General features: G+C 41.2%; 1 protein-coding gene across 2 annotated transcripts in view; it reads right to left on the bottom strand.

Moving 5' to 3' along the window:
• Positions 1 to 21189, bottom strand: part of LOC134384812 (carboxyl-terminal PDZ ligand of neuronal nitric oxide synthase protein) — a 295395-nt gene that overhangs the window by 166427 nt on the left and 107779 nt on the right. The gene's annotated exons all lie outside the window — the stretch shown is intronic.

The following is a 21189-nucleotide window of genomic DNA, read 5'->3' as shown; positions in this document are numbered from 1 at the left end:
AAGACTAGGAGTCACCTAGTCTGATCACTCATCTGATATCTCCATCTCTGCCAAGTCAGCCTCAGCCTCCGCTAAAACACCCCCAGAGATAGAGAACACCTTCCCTCTCACGCTTATTTCATTTTCTGACAACTCTGATGGCTAGAAAACCCTCATCATGCTGACTCACGATCTGCCTTCCTTCGCCTGGTTCTGCTCGTAGGGTTCAGAAGAACCACCCCAGGCTCTCAGCTTCAAAAGAGCCTTTCCACATTTTGAAGGTGGTTAGCAAGAGACTGGTCTTCACAAAGTGTTGGAGGGACCCTAGCCCAACTCTCCAATCTATTTCTCTTCCAGGAGTGTTAAAAAAAAGTGGTCTTTAGGATAAAGTTTTCAAGTCACAGAATGTTCCGTGGTAGAAAGGATCATAAAGATAATTTATTTTTCTTTCTTCACAGATGAAACCCAGGCCTGAAGAGGAGAAACTGACTTGCCCAAGTCCTCACAGACATTTTGTGGTGCACCCAAGGTCAGATCTGAGCTCTCCTCATACCCAGAGCTTTGTACTGGGTTCTCCTAGAATGCCACTTCTCACTTACTCCAAGCAGAACTGTGCTCTGTCCTAACTACCCTCTCCTACATACACACACACTTCAGTCCAGGACTGCTCCCAACCTAAAGGCTTAGATGTGTGGCCTTTGGCGACCCTGGTATACCCTTACAGGTAAAACTGAATCCCTGGGACACTTAGGCCCTCACTGGTACCCATTCCTGGGGGGCACAGCAAACACTTCCAGAAACCATTCCTAAGCAAATTGAGGATCATCTTCTGCAAAAACTGCAAACACAGAGGCCCAATGGGGTTTTAAGACCATAACTGGGATTCCCGGCAGGAGGGAAAAAAAAAAAAAACTTACCAGTTTGCTTACTTATTAATCAATTTTTTCGAAGTAAATCTGAACAAGGGATGTGAGATTTGCTCATTCCATTGCAGTGTCAGGATTCTAAAAGTAAGGAACTCCAGGCCTGAAAGTCAGCAAGGAAAGCAAAATGCAAACCAGAAAATTTTAAGCATTTATTCAAAACATGCTAATGAAGGATAGTGAATATGGCCTCAAATTTTCCATTCTCCCAGCCTCAGCTAAAGGTGGTGCAATCAGGAAAATGAGCTGAACAGATCAACCAAACAAATATTTATTAGACATCTACTCCACGGTCAGTACAGAGGCACTGTGGAAAAAACAAAAATTCTCCCCAAGGTGGTCATAACCTATGTGAAAAGACAAGATACATGAGGTGTCTAGAACACAAGTAAGTCCATGGTTCTCAACCAGGGGTGACTTTGCCCTTCAGGTGCTTTTTGGCAATGTCTGGAGACATTTTTGATTGTCACAACCAGAGGGTGCTACTGGCAAATAGTGGGTAGAGATCAGGGATGCTGCTAAACATCCTGCAGTACACAGGACAGCCCCTCACAACAAAGAATTATCTGGTCCAAAATGTCAGTAGTGATAAGGTTGAGAAACTCTAAAGTAGATGCTCAATAAACGATGCTTAAATTGAACTAGAATTCATCCAGTTCAACATTCACCGAGCACGTGTATGTGTCAGGAATCTTCTAAGTACTCAGAAATTAAAGATGAATAAGACATGTCTTTTCTCTCAAGGCTACATGAAACAATTATAAAGATATAAGGTGTGATGGGATCCAAAGTTAAATTGGGTTTGTAAGTGCTCCAGGATTCTGAGAAAAATGTAATGACTATAGGCTAGCATTTATCAGGAAAAAGACAGGTCCCCAGCTTGGTCTTGGAGAGTAAGTGAGATTTGGATAAGCAATCTGGGAGGCCCCTGGCAGGTGAACAGGCTAGCTGAAGGGCAGTAGTAGCATCCCCGGCCTCACTGTGAGAAACCCATGAAGCAGCTTACTGCTGGTCCTCCCACATCCCAGCCAGCTGGCAGAGGCCAAGGCTGACCAGAACCTACACACCTTTATCTCCTACCCATGCTCCCCAGTGCCTGGAACAGGATATAGAATGAATGAATATAAAATAATTGGAAAAGAATAATAAAATTGAAACAGGAACTACTATTTAATGAGCATTTGCTTCATGCCATATAGTTTGCTTAACACATTATCTGTATTATCTCATTCAATCTTTGACCTCAACCCTGTGAAGTACCTGGTATTACCACTTTTAAAATGAGGGAACTGAATTAATGAATAAGTAAATAAATATACCAATGAGTCAACAAAGCGCCAGCTTGAACAGCTCTGCTTGTCACTCATGCTAACCTGGAACTGTCCAGCTTCCTACTGTTTCCTGGGTTTCCAGCCTGCCCCACCATTCAGTACATTTACACAAACAATGGCTGACCAGCAGCTAGCTGTCCAATGCAGAGGCGTCCAGTGACTAGGTGATTCCACAAGGATCTCTAAGGCCATGTGGCACTGGCACTATGTCTAGAACTTCCCAGAATTTCTGCTGGCCAGAAGCCAATACCACAAGAGAGACCGGAGCAAGAAGGCTGTTCTAGGACAACCTCAGAGAAAAGTTCAGGGTCCCTGGTCCCTGTTAAAACAAGGCAGCAGCACACATAGCTTCTTTTCACTAGTACATTTAACAAACCCTCTAATTATGTGATAAAAATCCCACTGGCAACTGCTTTTCCCAGAGCAGCACATTACCACCATCCAAGTATTTCTCAGTCTCTAAATAACAGGGTAGTTTTACAAGGAACGTATCTGCAGCAGCTGCAACAGCACAAATGGGTGCTGGTTAATCCCTTCTATTTACACAGCCTTCCTACCATTTATAGGACGCCCTCGTGGCTTTATTTCATTGGATCCAAGCAATCACGTATGAGACAGGTCACTTTATCTCCATTTTACAGTCCAAAAAAAAAAAAAAATCGATGCTCAAAGAGGCCAAGTGAATTGCCTATGGTCACACGGCAAGGTCTTCTGAAGAAAACTGCCTTGTCTGGTAACAACAATCATGTATCAGCCACTCTGCACAGCCCCTCTTCAATGGGTAATTTTTACTCCCCTTTCCTACTTAATTTGCAAACAACGACAAATAATGCCTACTTATATGTCAATAAAAAGATCACTGTGATAGAAAACCTGACAATCCCCTTCTCTTATTATAACAAGGCTTAGTCAACTTCAGAGGTTGGCATACTTTTTCTGTACAAGGCAAATATTTAGGCTTTGAAGGACAGACTCTCTACTACAACTACTTAACTCTGCCCTTGTGGTTCAAAAGCAGTCGTGAATAAATGGGTGTCTCTGTGTTTAAAAAAACTTTATTTCTAAACACAGGAGGTTGGGGAGTGGGGGCATAGATTTGGCCTGCAGATCTAGTTTTCCAACTGCTGGACTAGATTTTAGGGTATTCTCATCCTATTAAAATCTGACTACTAAAAAGCTTCTGCACAGCAAAAGAAACAATTAACAGAGTTAAAAGACAACCAACAGAGTGGGAGAAAATATTTGCAAAATATACATCTGACAAAGGATTAATATCCAGAATATACAAGGAACTGAAACAACTTTACAACAAAAAAACAAGTAACCCAATTTTAAAATGGGCAAAAGAGCTAAACAGGCATTTCTCAAAGGAAGATATACGAATGGCCAACAGACAATATGAAAAAACTCAACATCACTCAGCATTCGGGAAGTGCAAATCAAAACCACACTGAGATACCATCTCACCCCAGTTAGGATGGCTAATATCCAAAAGACTAAATGATAAATGCTGGCGAGATTGCAGAGAAAAAGGAACTCTCATACATTGTTGGTGGGACTGCAAAATGGTCCAGCCTCTATGGAAAATGGTATGGAGGTTCCTCAGACAATTGCAGATAGATCTACCATATGACCCAGCTATCCCACTACTGGGAATATACCCAGAAGAATGGAAATCATCAAGTCGAAGGTATACCTGTTCCCCAATGTTCATCACAGCACTCTTTACAATAGCTAAGAGTTGGAACCAGCCCAAATGTCCATCATCATACGAGTGGATACGGAAAATGTAGTATATCTACACAATGGAATACTACTCGGCTACAAAAAAGAATGAAATACTGCCATTTGCAACAACATGAAATGAACCTAGAGAGAATAATATTAAGTGAAACAAGTCAGGCACAGAGAAAGAGATATCACATGTTCTCACTTATTTGTGGGAGCTAAAAATAAATAAATACACTAAAAAACGGAGGGGGGGGGAGAAGACACAACAATTACAATTCCTTGAAGTTGATACAACAAGCGAACAGAAAGGAGGTTGTTGGGAGGGAGGGGGGAGAGAGAGGAGGGCGGGAGGTTTCGGTAATGGGCCACAATAATCAACCACATTGTATAGAGACAAAATAAAATAAAATTTAAAAAAAATAGTAGGAGAAAGAATAGTGAGTGAATTTATAAAGGTCGAATAGGTTGAAAAATAACATTTAATTTGTTGCAATTTAGACTCAATTTTTACAAGAAAGAAAATATAACACTTTCCATGGAATTAATGAATAGATGTTTTATTTAAAGAAACATTGTGATTGATCAAAATCTAACTTTTATATTAGGTGTATGGTGTCATGTAAATAGAAAGAGTTGTGTGAAAAATAAATAAATAAATAAATAATAAAATCTGACTAACCTGCAGGAGTCAAATCTACAAATTAGGAATTAGGAGAAAAGTAAACTTTGCTGTTTCTCTTTTTTAATAAAAATAGGTTTAAAATGCCCCAGTCCATTTCCCTTTTCAGACCCTATGAACTAAAAATCCTTTTATCCTTCCGTATTCCAGCCATTGGCTGAATATTACTCCCCGGCTCCACTTTTTCTACTGTTCTTCTGAGTTTTCCAGTTACTGGCATAGCATTCTCTAAAAAAAGGTGTTATGCTGCCATGCTGCCTTGCAAATGGACTCCAAGGTCCCTCACAAAGTGGTCTTCCCTTGAACAGTAGGACCAATTGCTCTGCCGAGATAATGTGGCCAAACAAAGACTTTATGACTTCTGACACCACCAAAGAGCCACTAAAAGCCCCCCAAACCCTACGTTGCTCATGGAGCAAGGTCTCCAGAGTTCAGAATTTTGCAGAATGGCTCACATACCAAGCTAGCAATTACAACAAGGCTGACCTATAGCAAGACAGCTACAATCCCCAAACTGGTAATTCTGTGCTGATCACTCTTTTAACTTACCTCCAAAGTCTTCCTAAATAAAAAGATCCAATAGTGATGACACCAGCATACTGAAAACGCATTATGTTATTCTGGGTGAAAAATGCAAATGGAAGCATGAAAATGGAAATATTAGAGTGGTATTTAGAGAGAGGTAAGGAAAACTCCTTAACTTTGAATCCCATTTCAAGAAGCATCTTAACAAGTTGTGCTTTCTCTGGTCCCCATTCGCTTAGTAGTCACCTTCTACCAAGAAAAAAATAAAGTGGTATGGCAAGTAGAGAAAGAGGACCAGCCTTGTTTTTAATACTTTGTCCTGCAATCAAGCAGCACAAGTAAGCTCCACTCCTCATTATCTAAACATTCAGATCACGTAAAACAAATGCAAGATTACTTCCTAATAGACACGCCTAAAATAAAGCTCAAACTGATCCCGTCCCTGGGGGAAAAAAATGGAGTAATGTGTATTCAGGTTCAAGCATGCCTGACACATAGAACACAATAAATGTTTGCTCAATAAATGTATGAATAATCACCAGGAACCAACTTCCTGTCTGGGGCTCAAAGGCCTTCTTCTCACAGTCATTAAGAGGCTAAGCATCAGTTCTGTTTCATATTCCGTATGAACCGATTAGCAATGTGATTTCTGGCAATATATTTGTGGTATGTGAAGTATTACAAAACAGTTCAGATGCCTTGTGTCGCTCACCCTCGTGAATGTTTGGCTGTACAAAGAGCCTGAATGTCTTCTTATTCAATTCAGCAAAAACCTAGAATAAACTTTAGTAGCTTCTTCTCAAAGTGCCCCCATCTTACCCTGTAAACAAATCATCATCCATTCATATCCCACACAAGTACCCACAGCCACACATGTGCACATACAATCTTCCGATAATTGCAGCAACACCAAACCAGTGATTCAGATTCATAATGACATCTAGGAATTCAGAGTCTGAATTTGATATATACATTCCTCTGTTCTGCCTCCTTCTGAAAACCACTCAAACAGCTGGGAACAGCTGCACTGATCAAAAGCTGAGACTCCATACCATGGAGTAAGAGGTACTACCACAGAATGTGCCCACGGCAGACATGCACAAGATGATCCAAAGGGACAGGAGGACACAGAACTCCTTCCTCCCAGCTCCTACTGTGAACTGTCCTCAGAGTGACCACACCCACTAGCCATTTGCTGGACTGGGCCTCCATACCCAGTCAACAGCTGTCCAAACACAGGCAACAAAAAAGTGAGCCATTTTTACTCTCTACCATCAGAGACTGGCTATTCAGTGTCCCAGTCAAAAAATGGACCAAAATTAGAAGAAGTGACATGTAAGCAGAAACCTGTAAGATGACCTAAAGCTTTGGAATTGGGGGGTTAAGAAGAAGTAGAAGACATGTGGGAAGGCCTGAAGGCAAGTGAGTGAATGGTGTTACTGAAAGAAGTCCAACTATGATGCAAAGCAGCAGAGAAGGAGAAGATTGCGGGGGGGGGGGGGTCAGTCATGGCCAGATCATTCGCATGTACCCTTTGAGGCTACTGAAAAAGTTTGCATCACCCCAAGAGCAAGGATTAGCCACGCAGGGTTGAAAGAGGTGAGTGGCAGGAGGTGACTTGTAAGTTGGAAAGATCACTCTGGCTATGCTGCAGAGAGAATGGCTATGCAAGCAATAAGGTGAGGCTCAAGGTGGTGGCGGTAACAGGTACAAAGGAAAATCTCATCTATGGCATGTATTTCTTGAACTTCAGATCTTTACCTGCTGGTACTTCTTGAATAGCCTACATTTCCTCTTGTGTTTCTTGGCCAAAGAGGAAAAAGACCAATTCCTCTGAGGCCCTGTTGAATGGGATGTGATAACCCCATTCAGAAACAAGGTAGATCTTGCTTTTATGCTCTAGGTGCCCAACACTTAGAACATCGTCTTATGTCATATGCACTTGATCCCCTAAAAGGGAGAGAACTGGTATCGGCCCCCTTTAAATAATGAGGAAATATTGAGAAGGCAGAAACAAAGTCAGGTTCTAAAGTCATGGTGAGTGATCCTGGGGGTGGAATCTGCAAATCAATTTTTTTTTAAAAAGGCACTACACCCTTCAATTATCTTCCCTGGGTGGCTCCCACACTCCTACCTATAATGTCTCTTCATCATAATGTTGAGATCTTGCCTTTTAAAAACTGCTAAAAACGAAGACACTTTGGGGCATGCGCCTGGGGTGGGGGGTGGGGGGACATGTTCCCCTGTTCCCTGATCCCAGCTATTGCTTGGTCAATGCAATCAGGGCACTAACCAGTGGTAGAACCTAAATGAGAACCCACATCCTTAACTCCTATTCCAGGGCTCACTCCACTCCATTACTTGCATGGATTAGTGAACAGATAGACAGACAAGCACAGAGATAGAGAGATGGACCAATGAATAACCCCTTAAGGCGCTATAATCCATCTCCTTTGTCTAATAAAAAATTCAGAGGAAAAACAGTCTTTTTCATGTCAGTAAAGCCACATCTAATAGGGCCAAAGGAATGAGCAGTTTCCTCTGATAGCCTCTCTCGTTGATTCAGGCTGGCTGTCCCAGTCAAGAAGACACTACCCTGACTCAAGGCTCAATTGTAGCCATCCACACACACACACCCAGAAAAGGCTACCACAAACAGTGGCTCTTAGTAGACGACAAACTCTTACTGATGGGGAAGAGGGGAGAACTAAGCCCTATAGACATTAGATGAGCCCCTGTATTCAGACAAACCTGAAGCTAAACCCTAGCCCTACTTTTTTTTTTTTTTTCAGTTATATAAGCCAAAACATTATCTTTTTATTCAAGCCAGTTGAGGTTAAGTTCTTCTGATCATTTGGGGCAAAAGCGTCTTAATTGGTACAGAATATAAACTGGTGTAATATTTCTGTAAAACTATATTGCAATATGTACCAAGAATTTTAAATTGTTCATACACTTTGACCCAACAAATTCATTTCTAGGATCCTAACCCAAGAAAATAATCTGAAGTGCAGGCAAAAATTTATTGATGATAATGTTTACTATAAAAGCACAAACTAGGACATAAACTTAATGGCCCACATTAAAGGAAGTGATTAGACAAAATCACACTACATCTTACAATAGAACATTATGAAATCATTAAAGCATATTTTCCACAAATTGTTAACTGTAAGGTTAAATGTTTTACCTGTAATCTTACATAAAAAAGATTCAAAATTGTTTATATACTATGATTTCAACATTGTAAAGAAAAATAAAATACACAAAAATACTGGAAGAGAATGTGCCAAATGCTAAAAGTGGCTGCTTTCTGAATAGGGATATTAGAGGTGTCACTGATTTTATTCTTTGCTCTTCAAATGCTCTACAATGAGCATATATCACTTTGATGGTCGAGAGAAAAACTGAGTAAAACTACCCCCCAGACTGAAATTCATTCTTTCTCATATTAAACAAAATATCTCTCCCTTAAGCCTCCATCCAAGAGTTCTGCGATTCCAGTGTAAGAATCTCTAGGACCACACATGGGTCACCACATCAGCCTTTCAGATATTTAAAATCCCATCAAAACCTGAGTTTTGCCCTCTCTAGGTTAAAATCCCTGTTTCACCTGCCATCCCCACAGACCAGGATGGGCTCTTCAACTCTCCTCTGAACATATTCAAATGTGTCATTATCCCTTTAAAAATGTGCTGTTTGAATTCAACACAAAGCTCCAGATGTGATCTAGTAACTTGTGTCCAAGGAGTGTGATTTTTCACCTCCCTTGTTCTAAATACAGCATCTCTAGTAATGCAACCTAAGTCCCCATTTCCTCCAGCTCAGGATAGGAATGAACAGAGCCACTGAGCTTCCTAAGACAAAGATAGAATTCACCACAGCAATATATACTTTCCGACTCTTTGGAGAGGCCGATTCTCCAAAAGTCATCCTTCCACATTCCCCAAAGAGTTCCTCAGGGGTGATGTCACTCTGAACCAAGTCCAGCACCTTCTAAACCCCAGGGGAAGGGTGCCAGGGAGGCTACAGCAAAAGCCCTGAGTTTCAAAGCTCTCTGGAGATAATCCTCTCTGCTCCCTAATGCCAGGGCCCAGAGCCTCACAAAACACAGGCACAGCACTTGGGCCGGATTTCTCTTCAACCTGTTTTCATGGGCCCAAGGGATGGTGGGGAGCAGGCAGCCCAGGCGGGGAGTCACAGAGAACACCTCTCCATATCTCAGAACATGTACAGCCTTTTGGGAAGTGAAGCAGGATGCTCCAGAATTATTTTTGTATCATCACCCAGGCCCTGAGTGAGGTTTGGGGAAAGGATTAAAAAGCCAAGTTCTGGCATTTGGGTTCTTACATTCCTCGGTGTGATCCCTTGGGGCATTTGGGTTCTTACAAATAGGTAGGAATGGAATGGCTGGATGGTGTGGTAGATGCATGTTTAACATTTATTTTCCAAAGTCTTTCTATCATTTTACATTCCTGCCAGTGTCGTATGAGAGTTCTAGCTTCTCCACAGCTTTGCCAGCACTTTGCAAGGTTATGGCATTTAATTAAGGAGTCTCAGGCTGCTCCCACACTCTGGTCATGTGACTATCACGCAACTCTCAGGTCATTCAGGAGTCTGTTTTTTATGCCCCACTGTCCCGCATTCACGGCCGCCGGCCAGTCCCAGCGCTGTCCTGCTGCAGCGAGGATCCAGGAGAAGTCCTGCACGGGAAGTGAAAGCTCAGCAGAGATCACACACCCTGTGGTACATGATCCACCAGCCCAGCAGAGTCCAAGCTGACCAGAGAGGTGGCTCCCCGGAGAGGCCCAAGACCCGAGGCAACCATACACACAAGGCACTAGAGGCCAACTGAGCAGTCACGGAGGTAGCCATACCAAATTGGCAACCACAGCAACATCTTAGTTAGTCAATAGTCTCAAACCGGTGGACTGTGAAACCCCCTGCCACAATGAATAAACATCAAAAAAAAAAGATACCAGAAATAAAAAAAAATCAAGAAAGTACACCACCAAAAGTTAATAAATCTCAAACTCTAGATCCTATAGAACAAGAAGCCCTTGAAATGACTCACAAGGAATTTCAAGTGATAATTCTAAGGAAACTGAATGAGATACAAGAAAACTCAGCTAGACATCATGATGAAATGAGGAAAAGTATACAGGACCTGAAAGAGGAAATGTACAAGGAAATCAATGTTCTGGAAAAAAAATGTAGCAGAACTTGCCAAACTGAAGAAATTATTCAGCGAAATAAAAAACACAACGGAGAGTTTAACCAGCAGGCTTCTCAAAGTTGAAGAGAGAACCTTTGAACTTGAAGATGGGCTGTTTGAAATAACACAAGCAGACAAAAAGAAAGAAAAAAGAATCAAAGACATTGAAGAAAATCTGAGAGAGATATCAGACAACCTTAAGTGCTCAAATATCCGAGTCATGGGTATTCCAGAAGGGGAGGAAAATGGAGATTGCGTTGAAAACATATTCAACAAAATAGTGACAGAAAACTTCCCAGGTATAGGAAAAATCACAGATCTTCAGATCCAGGAAGCTCAACGATCTCCAAACGTATTCAATCCAAAAAGGCCTTCTCCAAGACATGTTATAGTCAAGTTGGCAAAACTCAGAGACAAAGAGAGAATCTTAAAAGCTGCAAGAGAGAAGTGTCAAATCACCTATAAGGGAGCCCCAATCAGGCTAACATCAGACTTTTACTCACAAGCCCTAAAAGCTAGAAAGGAATGGGATGATATATTCAAAATACTAAAAGACAAAGATTGCCAGCCAAGAATACTCTACCCTGCAAGGCTATCCTTCTGAAATGAAGGGCAAATAGTATATTTCTCAGACAAACAAAAACTGCGGGAGTTCACTACCACACGACCACCCTTACAAGAAATCCTCAAGGGAGTACTGGGTTTGGTTCCTGAAAAATAGCTACCACTGCCATAAAAACCCAAGAAAAATCAAAACCCACTAGTATAATAAAAATGGCATTCATGAAGAGAAAACAAACAAATAAAAACGCTATCTACAAACTAAGGAACCAACAAACACAGAAACCAAACAGTAAATCAGAAAGCAAGGAACAAAAGACACCTAAGACAACCAAACAACCAATAAAATGCTAGGAGTAAATCAACACCTTTCAATAACAACTCTTAATGTAAAAGGCTTAAATTCCCCAATCAAAAGACACAGACTGGCTGTCTGGATCAAAAAGGAGGACCCAACTATATGCTGCCTACAAGAGACCCACCTCACCCATAAAGATTCACATAGACTAAGTGAAAGGATGGAAAAAGATTTACCATGCAAACAGAAAAGAAAAACGAGCTGGAGTGGCTATTCTTATATCTGACAAAATAGACTTTAAACTAAAAACCATAAAAAGAGACAATGAGGGACACTACTTAATGATAAAAGGACTGATCCATCAAGAAGACATAACAATCATAAATATGTACGCACCCAATGTTGGAGCAGCCGGATTTATAAAACAAACTCTATTAGACCTAAAGAAGGACATAGACACTAATACTATAATAGCAGGGGACCTGAACACCCCACTGTCAATATTAGACAGATCATCTAGGCAAAGAATCAGTAGAGAAACACAAGATCTAAACAATACTCTAGACCAATTGGAATTGGCAGATATCTACAGAACATTCCATCCAACAACCTCAGAATATTCATTCTTCTCATCAGCACATGGATCATTCTCCAGGATAGATCACATATTTGGTCACAAATCAAGTCTTAATAAATTCAAAAAAATTGGAATTATCCCATGTATTTTCTCAGACCACAATGGATTAAAACTAGAAATTAATAACAAACGAAACTCTGGAAACTATACAAACACATGGAAATTAAACAGCATTCTACTTAATGACATATGGGTCCAAGAAGAAATCAAGCAGGAAATCAAAAAGTTTATTGAAACTAATGAAAACAATGATACATCATACCAAAACCTGTGGGATACTGCAAAAGTAGTATTAAGGGGGAAATTTATTGCATTAAATGCTCACCTCAGAAGAATGGAAAGATGGCAAGTGAACAACCTAACACTTCACCTTAAAGAACTAGAAAAACAAGAACAATCCAAACCTAAAGTTAGCAGACGGAAAGAAATCATTAAGATCAGAGCAGAACTGAATGAAATTGAAAACCAAAGAACAATTCAAAAGATCAACAAATCAAAAAGTTGGTTTTTTGAAAAGATAAATAAAATTGACAAACCATTAGCATGGCTAACAAAAAAAAGAAGAGAGAAGACTCAAATAACAAAAATTAGAAGTGAAAAAGGCGATATTACAACTGATTCATCTGAAATACAAGGAATCATTCGAGACTACTATAAACAACTATACGCCAACAAATTTGAAAATCTGGAGGAAATGGATAAATTTCTGGACACACACAAGCTCCCAAAACTGAACCATGAAGACGTAGAAAATTTGAACAGACCAATAACAATAAAGGAGATTGAAGCTGTTATCAGAAGGCTCCCAACAAAGAAAAGCCCAGGACCAGATAGATTCACAGCAGAATTTTACCAAACACTCAAAGAGGAATTGACACCGATTCTTTACAAACTAATCCAAAAGATTGAAACGGACGCAAATCTCCCAAACTCATTCTATGAAGCAAACATCATCCTGATACCAAAACCGGGTAAAGATATAACCAAAAAAGAAAACTACAGGCCGATATCCTTGATGAATATAGATGCAAAAATCCTCACTAAAATACTAGCAAACAGAATACAGCAACACATACGAAAAATTATTCACCACGATCAAGTGGGATTCATCCCAGGGATGCAAGGTTGGTTCAACATACGCAAATCAATAAATGTGATACACCATATTAATAAAGTCAAACACAGGACCATATGATCATCTCTATAGATGCTGAAAAAGCATTTGATAAAGTTCAGCACTCATTCATGACCAAGACCCTCTATAAGTTAGGTATACAGGGAAAATATCTCAACATAATTAAAGCCATATATGCCAAACCCACAGCCAATATCATCCTGAATGGGGAAAAGCTGAAAGCTTTTCCTTTAAGAACAGGAACTAGACAAGGATGCCCACTCTCACCACTCCTATTCAACATAGTGTTGGAAGTACTGGCCAGAGCATTCAGAGAAGAGAAGGAAATAAAGGGCATCCAGATTGGAAAAGATGAAGTCAAACTGTCCCTGTTTGCAGATGACATGATCCTATATATCGAACAGCCTAAAACCTCTACAAAAAAACTGCTGGAATTGATCAATGATTTCAGCACAGTAGCAGGATACAAAATCAACACGCAAAAATCAGTAGCATTTCTTTTCTCCAATAGTGAACATGCAGAACGAGAAATCAAGAAAGCCTGCCCATTTACAATAGCCACCAAAAAAATAAAATACTTAGGAATTGAGTTAACCAAGGAGGTGAAAAATCTCTACAATGAGAACTACAAACCACTGCTGAGAGAAATTAGAGAGGATACAAGAAGATGGAAAGATATCCCATGCTCTTGGATTGGAAGAATCAACATAGTGAAAATGTCCATACTACCCAAAGTGATATACAAATTCAATGCAATCCCCATCAAAATTCCAAAGACATTTTTCTCAGAAATGGAAAGAACTATCCAGACATTTATATGGAATAATAAAAGACCATGCATAGCCAAAGCAATGCTGAGCCAAAAAAATAAAGTTGGAGGCATAACACTACCTGACTTTAAGCTATACTACAAAGCTATAATAACCAAAACGGTATGGTACTGGCATAAAAACAGACACACTGACAAATGGAATAGAATAGAGAATCCAGAAATCAACCCACACACTTACTGCCATCTGATCTTTGACAAAGGCACCAAGCCTATTCACTGGGGATGGGACTGCCTCTTCAGCATATGGTGCTGGGATAACTAAATATCCATATGCAGGAAAATGAAACTAGATCCATACCTCTCACCATATACTAAAATCAACTCAAAATGGATTAAGGATTTAAATATACACCCTGAAACAATAAAACTTCTTAAAGAAAACATAGGAGAAACACTTCAGGAAATAGGACTGGACACAGACTTCATGAATACGACCCCAAAAGCACGGGCAACCAAAGGAAAAATAAACAAATGGGATTATATCAAACTAAAAAGCTTCTGCACAGCAAAAGAAACAATTAACAGAGTTAAAAGACAACCAACAGAGTGGGAGAAAATATTTGCAAAATATACATCTGACAAAGGATTAATATCCAGAATATATAAGGAACTCAAACAACTTTACAAGAAGAAAACAAGCAACCCAATTAAAAAATGGGCAAAAGAGCTAAGTAGGCATTTCTCTAAGGAAGATATCCAAATGGCCAACAGACATATGAAAAAATGCTCAACATCACTCAGCATCCGGGAAATGCAAATCAAAACCACATTGAGATACCATCTAACCCCAGTTAGGATGGCTAAAATCCAAAAGACTATGAACGATAAATGCTGGCGAGGTTGCGGAGAAAAAGGAACTCTCATACATTGTTGGTGGGACTGCAAAATGGTGCAGCCTCTATGGAAAATGGTATGGAGGTTCCTCAAACAACTACAGATAGATCTACCATACGACCCAGCTATCCCACTGTTGGGAATATACCCAGAGGAATGGAAATCATCAAGTCGAAGGTATACCTGTTCCCCAATGTTCATCGCAGCACTCTTTACAATAGCCAGGAGTTGGAACCAGCCCAAATATCCATCATCAGATGAGTGGATACGGAAAATGTGGTACATCTACACAATGGAATACTATTCAGCTATAAAAACGAATGAAATACTGCCATTTGCAACAACATGGATGGACCTTGAAAGAATTATATTAAGTGAAACAAGTCAGGCACAGAAAGAGAAATACCACATGTTCTCACTTATTGGTGGGAGCTAAAAATTAATATATAATTCACACACACACACACACACACACACACAAAAAAAAACAGAGGGTGGGGGAGAAGATATAACAACCACAATTACTTGAAGTTGATACTACAAGCAAACAGAAAGGACATTGTTGGGGGAGGCGGGGAGGGAGGGAGTTTTTGGTGATGGGGAACAATAATCAGCCACAATGTATAGCGACAAAATAAAATTTAAAAAAAAAAAAAAAAAGCCAAGTTCTGGGCCTGATGGAATGAATCCTACAAAGGCCACGAGGGTGAAAACCGCAAAATATCCATGTGCGAATATCTATGCACACATATGTGCTCTCAGACACAAGCTTTTACCCTTTCTAGACAACTAGCGGTTCCTTTTCCCAGAACACCACAACTTCTGGCTACAGCAACCCTGAGAAAGGGATGGCTAACAGCCAGTAGTTTTTTCTCCCAATGCACAGACGGAAGAACTGAAGCTGAGGAAGTGAAATGGGTTTCCTCAGATCTCACATGGTAAGCCACCCGCAGTGCCAAACAGCTTGCATCTCCAGGCCTTGGCTTCCACCACTACCCACGGCCTCCTACATAGCAAATGTGCATCCTCTGCCCTCTGGACTCTAGGACCAAAGTGCTAATTTGCATCCCACTTAATTTGCATTTGCATACAGAATTCACAGTTCCTAATTTCAAGTGTGTAAATCAAACAATTAGGCCAGTCTACTGCAGTTGTCCTCAAACCCAGAATTATGTGTTTTAGCCACAAAATACTAAATGTTAAAACCAGTTTATTCAATTATATCCCAGAGTAGGAGTACCTGGGGGCTGGCCATGAAGGGTAGCAGTTTACCAGCACTCACTCTAGGGGCAAGAGAATTTACAAGGATTTACATACACACACACACACACACACACACACACACACACACACACACATTCACACACGCATGTGCATGCAATACATGCTCTACTGTCCAGAATTAATTACCAGGGAAATTTCCAGGAGTTCCAATCTCCCAGACATTTCCGGTGTAAGCCACAGAAATCACTCAAAGCTCATGATTTCACCTACCTATGCATCTCTCAGAAGAGCTGGGAAACATGGTAGAAAGGACAGGTACACAGGCCTATCAGTTACCTTCTGTTTATCCTCAGCCACATAGGGATCACACCATTTATGGAGGCTTACAAAGAGTTAAAGGATTAAATGAAGCAAGAGAGAAAAAGCAACCAGAACATAGCAGATAGTCCATAAATGGTGCTATCCCCTTCTCCCAGCCTTTAAGGAACATCTTTGCAAGATTCTGTTAAGAGAGTAAAACCCTCCATCCATTCTCCTCCTGTCTCAGGTCCCACATAATTCTAGAAGCAGACTGGAGGAGATTTGATAATCAAATACAACCTAAGGCCACATTTGTGGTGAGATACGGAGGAAAATTATAAGGCTTAAGTCCCATGCCTACCCTTCTGAGGCAGGTGGCTAGAATCTATCCAGTGATAAGGAAGTAGGACAAGTGGGAGAAGTGGTAAGAAATATCCTTGCCATATTCAATCAATCCATGTTACACAAAAATCAGCTACATTGTATATTGATAAAATAAAAAATTTAAATTAAAAAATTTAAAAATACATGAGTTAATAATAATGCCAAAAAAATAAACCTCATTAGTCATCTTTGGAATATGCTAGGAAACTAACACATTATTTAAAAAAAAAAAAAAAAAAAACCATGTTATTTGAGCAGCTAGTCCTTGCAGGGCATTATGCAGAAGGGCAAAGCCTAACCCTGCCCTCTAGCTACTTACTATCTAGCTGGGCATCCAAGGCCCCAAACCTTGAGACCTCGGGTAAGACATGTGCCCTTTCTAGCCTCAGAGGCCACATTTAAACAAGGCATGCCAATCAAGTCTCCTCCAGGCCCCACGTCTATGCTCTGAAGGCAGGCACAGAGTGTATCTAGTCTGCCAGGGAAGAGCCTGACATCAGGAAGGTTCTCAATAAATATCAGGTTAATAAATAAATCCATGAAATAGTGAAAGAATGAGTGGATTAAATTTGAGTCAGAGGAACACAATCATTTGGAGATTTGCTGCCTATTGACACCAACACACACCATGCTGATATACCCATTTCCAAGCGTAAGAGGAGAAATCCAAGTGGTTCCCAAGTCTTCCTAAGACCTATCCTCTCAGAAGTCAGGCCAGCAAGAATAACTCACGATGCCACATCATATTCTGGGGTCCTTTGGGGTTCACTTTTGCCTTGAGTTTTTTAAGAGCAGCTCTGGAAATGCCCACTGCAGGGGCATTTCAGTTACTGTAACCGCTGGCTCCTACCCTCTCCTCCCTCAGATCAAGACCACAAAAGGCTAGACTGACAGCAGTATTACAATGATCAGAAAGTGTAAGCCTCAGCACCCCTGATTCATATGCAGATGCCACTGATGACTGGAAAATAAGAAGAGCCATCAGGGAAGATTACAGGCCTGACAACTCACTGTGTAATTAAAACGTCATTCTTTCCCTGGCTCCCTCCCAAAGCCCCTAAACGACAGCCCACTCTCCCACACGCTTTGCTCATCCTTCCCTCACTGTCCAAGTATAATGTCTTCCAGGTCAAACCCAGAGGACGAGGAGCCAGCACCAGAGCTCTCTGACAGCCCAGGACACCGCTCCTACCCAGCGAGGCAGGTGGGGGCAGCCACACACACTAGGCAAGGCTGGGGAAGCAATCTGCCTCCCTCACACTGCAGGTGCTGCGAAGCTCTCTCCAGGCAGAGCCCAGAAGAGCAGGCGGCTGGGAACACAGTTAACCCCCGGACAGTGTGGCCCCAGGCAGGGCAGGGTGCTCTCAGACCTGCAGCCCCACGACACACCCTCAGGCCAGGCAAACCTGGTTCCTCACTCAGAAAAGTGACATTCTAAGGCAGTTGGCCTCTGGTGATACAAAAGAGCCAGGGGAGAGAAACAGAGTAGTTCCCAGCTCTAGGACTGGCCCCAAGTGACCCTAAACAAGTCATTTCCTCTCACCTCAGCCGAAAAAGGGCTGGGAAAGAGGAACCCTAAATGGCCTTACTTTTAAAGTCTGTGTCCCAGGCTCTTTCTCCACAGGTTCCAACTGAAAAGCCCTTTGCTTAGTTCTTAGGGACTTATTTTTAGAAAGAGACCAAGTTCAATTCAGTTGTTCAATTTCATAGAGAATCAGACCTGAAAACTTCCAAGTAAGACCCAGCTAGACTAGAAAACAGCATCCAGTACATCCTGGCTGCCAGGAGCCTCTGTTCTATAACACTTGCTCCGCAGAGCACCGTCACCCATGTGCCCTCCACTGGGCATGTGGAAACTCAAGGGAAGCAGATGCCATCCTGCCATTAAACATGGCAACACCAAACCATCAGGATTTTTCCCTTTGTTGCCACTTCTGTCTAGTCAAAATGCCACCTTTCAGGTTTGTCTGTGTGTGGTCTCTGCATTGGCCTGAAAACACTTATTGAAGAGACTGGTTATTTCTTGATTATTTACTATGCAGCACACAAGATTACTCAACAGAATGGACTTAGCCTCAAACACGTGTGTTTTATGAACTTGCCAATAAACATCCATGCAGTACGTGTCCTTGTTGGCTTTTCCTCACAGTGAAATGGGAGAAGGAAAGGAGAAGCACCAATAAACTCTATTCTAACCACTCCTCACAATTTCTCATTTGCTTACAGCTAGAAAATGAAAAGCTGCTGCCTGAACCAGCAGGATTGGGTGTGAAAATGAAAAAAGAGGGACACAAACCATAGTGGGGCCTCCAGCATCACTTTGCCCTGGATTCATTCACTCAATAAATGTTTACTGGCCATCTGCTAAGTGCCAGGCACTCTGTTCCCCTCAAGCAGCCCCTTTGTCAGTCTGTGCAATTTATGATTATTTAAATATTTTAATAGAATACTACATTGCATTTTTTCAAAGCAAGTTTATTTCTATTATAGTTTGCCTTCTACAGTCCATGTGTTGATGAAACATTCATCCAGCGTCTCTTCCCTGTTCCTGTTTCCCAACAACTCCTTCTTGAGAACTGGTGCCCTCTACCCCTCACTCATCCCAGCCTTCCCACTGCTACTTCGTTGCAGCCCAGACCACCGTACACTGCTGCAGGGCATGTTTTCCATTGCATTTATCAGTCCCAAATGCAAACAATGCATCTACTATGTGCTGCACACCACATCTTCTGAAATCCCCACAGCATATTCTCTGCTGTACATCTAGACTCAGAAAATGTCAAATGAATCAAAAATAAATTAAAGTTTAATACAGAACAGTTTCGTACCAGCCAACCTAATGAAGAAATGAAGACAACATGGGCAAATAAAATCCACTAAATAAACGGTAAGCCCTGATGTCACCACAAGTCACTCCCAGGTCCTTTATCACCACCAAGTATGTTGCCTTCCTCCCCAGAGGAAATGGACAGATTTTCATTTTACCACATTTTCCTTTACACCTTTATAGAAGTGTGAACTCCTGGAAAAGAAAGTGAGGTTCCAGTCCCCAAGTAAGATGGCAGGATCATAAGCCTAAGAGATGCCTAAGGTCCTTCCAGCACTTCGGTTCTATGACTCCTTGAACAAGAACACTGCCAAATGACAACCAGGCTTCATTCACTACAGCGACCTAAATATCACAAGTGACTGGAACCCTTAGAGGAGACACCAAATTCCCATTCAGGAAAAGAACTGAGGGAAACCCCAAATCTTAACAAAACATTTAGGTGCTGATAACTGTCCTCTGACCTCCACATTCGCACAACCAATCCTAAATACTGTGTCCCATCGGCAAAGACATTCTTTTCTCATTTCCCCCTTTAGTCCATAGTCTAATTTATTTAATTATTTTGACAAAAGCTTGCATCTTATTTACAGCCAATTATGTACCTGGCCCCGGTCTATGACCTATAGCAGATAGAGACAATATATGACATATGCCTGCTTTCAAGAAGCTCACGACCTAGTTGGAACAATAAAACTACCCCATAAAAAGCCACTCCACGAACAACAAGGACTTATGGGCAAATAAGAAAGAGGACATCATAAATGGTATTAATATGGGCTGGAGTGGTTGGGGAATTCTTCACGGAAGAGAAGGAACAGAGGAAGGGAGAAAAGGATACAGAATGCTAACACAAAGACGAAAGGCATTCAAGACAAGAGGGCGGGCCTGAAAGAAGGAAAGGAAATGGCAAATACTATGGTAAGTGGGAAGCAGGAAGAGAGTTCAAATAGGCACCCGGCCTGCGTGAAGTACAAGACGAGCATTGCAGAATAGAGGAATGTATAGTCTGGGAACAAATTTGAAAATGAGAAGTCAGCTACAGGAGTTTGTTCACTTATTTCTTTAATACATACATACCAAGCTTGTCCTATGTGCCAGGCACTGGATGTGCTGGGATGCAAGGGAAAACATGACATTATCCATGTTTTCAAGGGTCTAGGAGTATGGCCTCATAGAGAGACAGCAAGTACACTGGCAATTAAGGGACAGAGTAGGAGGTGCTATGAGTACAAGGTACTTATAGGACAGTAAATATGGGGCACCACCTTCATGCTGTTAAGAAAAATAGTAATATCAGTATTAATATTAATAATTGCCAATACCATCATTCATATTGACAGCTTTTCTTTACTGAACACCTACTACATGCCAGGCACTATACTAAGTACTTTATTTATTACCTCACTGAATCCTCAGAGAATCCTCTAGTTACTGCCCCCACCTTATTCCACTAGAGAGGAAGCAAATCTTACAAAGATCACAGAACTACCAAGTGGCAGCCTGTATGTTCAAAAGCACCATCTCTGGCATTTCCTCTACCACTAAACACAGCAATCCCAATCCAGATAAGCCTCCTAGGAGCAATCAGTAGGGCTGATTCAATACACTCAAGCAAATTGTTGCTGGCTGAATCCTCCAAGATAATGCTTGATATAAAACTCTAGCTCCTGTGAGCTCATTTTTTCAAAACCAAATGTGCCAACCCAATTTCAAATGCCTCTCCTAGGATGAAAAAGAAGTTAGACTTCCTCAAAGCATTAAAATCCCCCTC

Source organism: Cynocephalus volans, chromosome 8 (genome assembly GCF_027409185.1).
Source record: "Cynocephalus volans isolate mCynVol1 chromosome 8, mCynVol1.pri, whole genome shotgun sequence".
In the NCBI taxonomy this organism is placed as follows: domain Eukaryota; kingdom Metazoa; phylum Chordata; class Mammalia; order Dermoptera; family Cynocephalidae; genus Cynocephalus; species Cynocephalus volans.
The sequence above is the reverse complement of the archived record's forward strand: the minus strand, read 5'-3'. Positions and strand labels throughout refer to the sequence as shown.